The 7,242-nt window shown below is 39.8% G+C and overlaps 1 non-coding gene across 1 annotated transcript; it reads left to right on the top strand.

Moving 5' to 3' along the window:
• Nucleotides 1-6,337: 6,337 nt before the first annotated feature.
• LOC148162809 (U6 spliceosomal RNA) lies at nucleotides 6,338-6,439 on the top strand. Its single transcript, XR_015766591.1, has one exon. It is a non-coding gene; the product is annotated as a U6 spliceosomal RNA (small nuclear RNA).
• The last annotated feature ends 803 nt before the right edge of the window (nucleotides 6,440-7,242 follow it).

The raw sequence follows: 7,242 nt of genomic DNA, 5'->3' as shown, positions 1-7,242 counted from the left end.
GTGTTATAATAGACAACATCCTTCTGTTTCTAAGACTTGAATTATCTTTCAGCTCTTCTTCAGGGCAGGGGGCTAGAGATGGCTCCTGGAGGTCTCTCATGAATTCAACCTATTATGAATACAGGAGAGAAATGGAGGTCACCCTCCTGTCCTTATCTCTGTCAGTTTCACTGGTAGATGACAGGATACTGTGATACAATGGGAAAATGGCAAGTGCTTAGTGATTGCAACTCTCAAGGACAGAAAACATGCCTTGTCTTGTCCCCCTCATTTAGTGTCCTGTGTATTATCAGATATTCATCTGATCTTTGCTCATTCATATCTAAATCACATGCTTGTATTTTGTTCTTTCGTTACTTTGGTTTGAGAATGTCTACCTTCAACTCTGTCTTGGTCCATGTGTCAGCAATGTGAAGGAGACAGAGGAAAACTCTAGGCTTGCAAATATTATATTTATAGGCACAAGTGCTCCATACTCAGCTTCAGGAGGGCTCCTATAAAAAAAGATCCCTTCCATTCTTTAGGATGCAGTGACCTTGCGGAATCACAGGATCCTGGCTAAATGGACACTGGACCCACATGTGAGAACCAACCTCTGTGCTGACTGTATTTGAAGAATGGGCTTCAGGAATCTTTAACAAATGGCCTGGTACCTAAATTGACCTCATTTCTTATACACACACACACACACACACACACACACACACACACACACACACATTTAAAAACAACCCCCCAAAACTAGGAAAACTCGCTCGATGGCCCTATATTTATGGTAGGTTATGATTCTTGGTTTCAGTTCAGTTAGAGTTCAATAACTCCAAAAATAGTATGTACTTCCTCTCAGGGCACGCATGTATTATGATCCCACTTCAGATCATTGCTGAAGGACAGACAAATCATAGATAAAAATGTTTCTTCTTTTTTGTTTTGCAAATTAATGTATCCAGTAAAAGGATTTGGGGTACCTATACCCCTGAATTAGGGAGAGATACATGTCCCAAGCACAGTTATTTGGAGCTTTTTTTTTTTAAAGATTTTATTTATTTATTTGAGAGAGAGAGAATGAGAGATAGAAAGCATGAGAGGGAAGAGGGTCAGAGGGAGAAGCAGACTCCCTGCTGAGCAGGAAGCCCAATGTGGGACTCGATCCCGGGACTCCAGGATCATGACCTGAGCCGAAGGCAGTCACTTAACCAACTGAGCCACCCAGGCGCCCCAATTATTTGGAGCTTTTGAGGTAATTTGAATATTATATACCTAGTCAGATAGAATGCTTCCTAAATCTCAAAAAATCCCCGCCTGGAGTACAAGGGTATTTCTAAAATTTCATCAAAAAGAATAACATCCTGGTGTTTGCCAATGTTCTAGTGTGGTGACTGAGAATGATGGTCTGTATCAGTGGTTCTTAAATTTTTTCATCTTAGGAAACTTTTACACTCTTAAACTCTTAAAGACTTAAAGATCTTTTAATTTATTTTAAGTTTTTTAAAAAAATTTTTAAGTTTTCCAATTTTTTGAGAGAGAGAGAGAGAGAGCGCTGGCGGGGAAGGGGAGAGTGAGAGGTAGAGGGGAGGTAGAGAGAATCTTAAGCAGGCTCCATGCTCAGTGTGGAGCCCCGATGCATGGCTCAGTTTCATGACCCTGAGATCATGACCTGAGCCAAAATCAAGAGTCGGAAGCTTAACTGACTGAGCCACCCAGGTGCCCCCTAAAGATCTTTCTTAAAAATGTGGGTTATATCTACTGATATTTATCGCATTCGAAATTAAAATGGAGAAAGTTATAAACACAGTAATACACATTGTGTATTATCACATGTCATATAACCTCTGGAAGACTCCACCGTAGCCTTGGGAGAGAAGAAAAGTAACAAGGCAAATAACATGTTAGTATTATTATGAAAATAATTTTGACCTCACAGACACCCCAAAAGGATATCAGAGACCCCCAGGCGTCTCCAGACTATACTTGAGACTTCTTGTCTAAATATACGCTTCCATCCCTGGCCTTGCAAGGAAAGGGATGCCAGGATGCTTTAACTCATCCACCCAAGCACTCTGGTCTCTTGGCAGAGGTCTTCAAGAGAGGGCAGCAGCAGGCTTTCCAAGTGTGGTTATATTAACTTTTGGCATCCCTTGCCTCCCTTTGCTCACAATGTTTACTTAACAACCTTAATTTGGTTTCTCAAATAGTGTCCTGGTGAGACTAGAGTGAGTTGACTGGTTGGCACAAGAACTCTCATTCCCTCTGAGCTCTCCATTTCTCTCTCTCTGGATGCTAGTTTATTTGCTTTTGGCTAGTATGAACTCATTTCCCAGAATCTGAGAGCTAAACCTGGACCCATTGTGACCTTGGCATACTAGTGATGTCCCATCAGCAGCTTTGTTGAACAGTCAGCCAGCTGGCAAAATTTCTTTTTACTTTACTCTTGCAACCACATCCTGGAGAGTAGTGGCACTGAGAGGGAAGGTTGGGAAGTCCAGTTCTTGATAGCTTTCTCCACATGGCCAACCCAATGCCACCATTTCAATTTAAACTTGCAAAGAGATCTATGTGGATGCTGCCTGAATTTTTCACCATTAGTAATGTTTATAAGAAATCATCTTAAGCACACCAACCTTCGTTTCTTTTTGTACTATGGGGGTCAAATGGTTGACTCTGCCATCATCTTGATGCAATCTTTTCTGTGCTGAGTTGGATCCTTGGAGGTAATAAAGTGGACTTGTCACTTACTACTTTACCTACTGCATGTTCCTAAGCTTCATCCAAAAACCTTTCATAATGGGCCCAGACAGTCTCTTCAGTCATCATGTTATTCCTGCTTCAAAGTCATGTAGAGTTCAGATTAATTTTTTTAATGGATAATCTTGGGTGGATTTTTTTTAATTCAAAGCTAATGCTTGATTTTGCTGTTTTAAAAATAAATGACTCTTGTTATAATAAAAATTCATAGACAACTCTTCCATCCTCCTTCATTCTAACAGGGAACTTAAAAATCAAACAATCAGCACAATTCCTTTCCCTCCAGAATGGAGAGAAATGCTGTGTTGAGGAAAACACATGCTGGATCTTTAAAAAAAAAATCAGGCATATATCACAAGGCCATTGTCACTTCAGGTCCCCAGTTTAACCTTAGGAAGTCCTGTAGGCCTTTATTGCCATGTGCTCTGCTCAGGGGCACCCATCTCTTTCCTGGTGCCTGACTGTCAAAGTTCATGGTTTTACACATCAGAGCCACCCAGCTTCCTGCCTATGTCCAGGAACCAAGACTTCCAGATAATAGAAGTAGAACAGAGTTGGCAGAACTGCCTTGTCCCCTCCTAAGGAAAGCCCTATTTGGAATGTCCTGTTTGGGTGTAGTTACTCAGGTTGAAGGAGGTCTTAGGGATGAGGAGGGTATTGTCCAATAGAATCTACAAGATTTCCAAGAAAAGGAAGAAGCACAGAATTTGTTTCTAATATTAACAAACCTATAAACTAAAGCCTTAAGAATCAAGATAATTAGAAAATTTAGAAATGGTTATAATTTAACCTCTAGAGAAAACAGGGATGATCAATCTTTTTTCAACCACATCCTCCTCAAGCCCACCTTAATTTAGCACTTTGTTAAGTACAGTCCCTGTTTAATACATGTAATTCTTATCTCTCTAGAAACATGTCTAACTTAATGAGGATGAGAATGATATCTCATGCTAACAGCATATCTCCACGGGAGCTACCCAGAGGCATACTTGAAAGATACTTAGAAGAAAAGTCCATTCCTAGGTTGTCAAGCAATGTGAGAAAACAGGAGCTGAGTTCCAGGTGTCGGGGGCAGTGAGGGTACAAAGGATTTAGGTATTAGGAACTTATTTCGGCTGGAGAAATAACACACATACACATAAATGAAAAGCATGTGGACAGGCCAATATGTAAATAAGCATGAGTTACTCTCCGCTATAAATCCCCAGTGATATCAGCAATAAGGTTTTCTGTAGCACCAACTGCCGAGCTCTCTGGACAGGAACAAAGATGCAGTTGTGTGACCTTGTCAGTAAAGTTGGCTGGAGGAGAAATAGCCGTATTTACCCTCACAGAATGTTATCTCCCCCCTCACAAAGTCTTTGGCGAGGCATTTCGCTGCCTGGCCAGTGAAGTGCAGAATAGTGAAATTAGGCATTGGCAGATGTTTGCTGTTTCGAGGAATACTTGTTCCTAAACCCCTTGGGGTTGGATTCCACTCTAGTCTTGTGTAAAGGAGAGCATCCTATGGGTCACATAGCCAAAGAGTCAGGAAACCCTTGCTTCCTAGACTCTCACATTGAGAAAATTGGGTAAAGAGTAAGGTGTGCATGAAACAAGATATTGGTTAACATTAGTTGGCTCTGAGGAGTGGAACTGAATGGCTGGAGGACAGAAATTGGCAGAGGAAGGGAATATTTCATAGTATTTCCTTACCTATTCTTTGAATGTTAAACCACATGAATGTTTCACTGACTCAGAAACAAAACAAGACCAAACAAATAAGTAAATAAAAACTTTAAAAAGTCAACAGGGGGCTATCTAGCTTTGGGATTGTAAACCTGATAAACTGTCAATATAATTATTTGTCTTTGTGAACACGGACAACACGGTCCTTGAATACGGTGAAGTTTAGGCAAGCATCCAGCGCAAAGATAAATTTTATCTCCGGCCCTTGGAAATTTTGCTCTTGAAATGTTACCGGCAAATAGAAACACATGCTTCAGCTTAGGAAGCATTTTAAACTTTTCAAGGCAGTTTTACTTGTTTTTCCACTCTTTTTGTCTCAAATTTACCATTGTTCTCTTACCAGGGAAACAGGAGCAATTAATGGTGCACACAATGCTCTCCATTTAAAAACGCAGTCCTTCCCTGGCATCTTTACAAAAATTCATTTTATTGTAACAAGTGTATCTGGTTCTTTTTTATGAAGCTGCCTACACAGGGCTAGTCCGTCTTGCACAAAACCCTTGAAGTATTTGATGGCATCTCTCATGTTCCTCTTAGTCTTTTTTAAACTTGTGATCCCCAGGCTCTGGCCAATATGACAGTGCCCAGTCACCCTCTCTGGACCCACCCCCAGTGCCACTCAAAACAAGGCACCTCGAGTAGAATCGGAAACTCCAGATGCATGCTGGCTAGACGTGACTGTGAGATTCAACTTCCCGCCTTCTGGATTACCTGCTTCCAGAAATGTAGACTAACAGGAAATTTGTTTTCCTGGCAGTTGTGTCACCTCATTCTCTCACCTTGACTTGCCACCAACTAAAGCTTTTTTGTCCTTTTGGTGAGAATTGATGTTCTAACAGCTTTCCTTAGCCTATTAATTTTTTAAAACCTGTACAGGTGATTCTATCTTCTTCCTTATTAAGGTTCCTCTAGCCAGATTCAGCCAGTGACCATCTTTCCGAATCTATGTTCCAGCAGTCATTAGTCCTCCCAAATGTGATTATCTGGTCTTCTTGTCTTCCTGTCAGTCTTTGTAAGTAACAGGGCCAGGGACCAAGCCCCATGGCATAGCTCGAGAGCCCTCACTTTAGGTCAGGGATTCCCAAGGGCCTCTTCCTTCATCTATAATTGATTATGAAAACATTCAAATAGACAGACAAACAGAAATACTACCGCAAAGAACACCTATGTATCCTCCACCTAGAGTTTGCAATTGCCAATATTTTGCCACATTTCCTCTATCTACAAATCGTTTGGCTGAATCATTTTAAAATAAAGACATTAAGACATTTTACCACTAAAGAGTTCAGTATGCAGCTCCAAAATTAAAAAAAAAAAAACTCCTTCAAAGGATAATTCTATTATCACACATAAGGAAAAATGAATAATAATTCCTTATTTTTATCTCCATCCATATTCAAGTTCCCCAATTTGTCTGCAACATGTCCGCTATGGCTGGTTTGCTCAAAGCCAAAGAAAATCAAGGATGACACTTTGCATTTTTGCCTCTCTTAATCTAAACACACTGTACCCCAACTTTCTTTTTCATGATATTGACCTGTTGCAGATACCAAGATAATTGTTTTATAGAATGCCAAAACCTCTCTAAATACCACTCCTCTTCACATCATTCGCTTCAACTGCTGCTATCAAGGAAGGGCCACTTGCTGAGTAATTATTTTTCTTTTTTGTTCATCAAATTTATATGTAATTAGCTACTAGAGCTTCTGATAAGCATGAGATAACAATCCTACTGTATTGGGCTGATGCAATTGCAGAGATAAACCCAGAATTGTGATGTTTTGTAATTGTGTCATTTTGGTCAATTTATTTAACCTCCGTGAGTCTGGGTTTCCTGTGCTGTATAATGAGAATAAACATATCTGTCTCAGTAAGAGCAGAACATGTACTAAAATCGGAAGGATGGAGATTAGGCTGGTCCCTGCATGAGAATGACATGCAAATTCGTGAAGTGTTCCGTATTTGTTAAGCTAAGCTCATATGTATATTTATTAGAAATTGCAAAATGTCCCTGCATAAGAGTTTTCTAATTTATATTACCACTACAAATGTATGCAAGTGCCTGTTACCCTCAGCCTCAACAATGACTGTAACGATTTTCACTTTTAAACTAATTTTAGAGATGAAAAATATCTCTGTACAACTGAAATTTGTATTTCTCTAATTACGAGATTGCACTTGTTTTCATATGTTTAAGGGTTATTCATATATATTTCGGTGATTGTTTAGCTTTTAAACCTATTTTGCTATCTTGACCCATTAATTTTTAAAGAACAAGATACTTAATTATCCAAATGGAAAAAAAAAATCTTACAAGAAATGATACAACTGCACTCAAGGTTTCCACCTAGTCTCTGGCCATAGGAGCAAAGACATGTTTTCATTTAACATTTGGAAACCTGATGAACTAACATTTATCAAACCCATATGCGATGCTGGTAGAGAGGGTGATTGGATGAGCTTTTACTGTGCTCCCTACCACATGCACAACACAGTTAGTGAGGCCACATTTCGTCTTTATAATAACCCCTCAAAATGGGTAGGATTGTTATCTCCAAATATGAGTGAGGAAAGTGGATCTCACAAAGGCTGAATAACTTGCCTAGGTTCATACCTTGGAACTGGAACTTGGGTCTTTCTGAGCATGTAGCTGAAGCTCTTTCTACTCTCCTACCTTCCCTCTGATTATGGAACAGTGTCCCTTTCTTGGTCAACATAATGTCTAAGATTTCCTATCAACCAATCACCTCAACCTTGTTAAAGGTTATG

Source organism: Eumetopias jubatus, unplaced genomic scaffold (assembly GCF_037043125.1).
Source record: "Eumetopias jubatus isolate StellerSeaLion01/CBP00866 unplaced genomic scaffold, mEumJub1_p1.0 scaffold_12, whole genome shotgun sequence".
Lineage (NCBI taxonomy): Eukaryota > Metazoa > Chordata > Mammalia > Carnivora > Otariidae > Eumetopias > Eumetopias jubatus.
The sequence above is the reverse complement of the archived record's forward strand: the minus strand, read 5'-3'. Positions and strand labels throughout refer to the sequence as shown.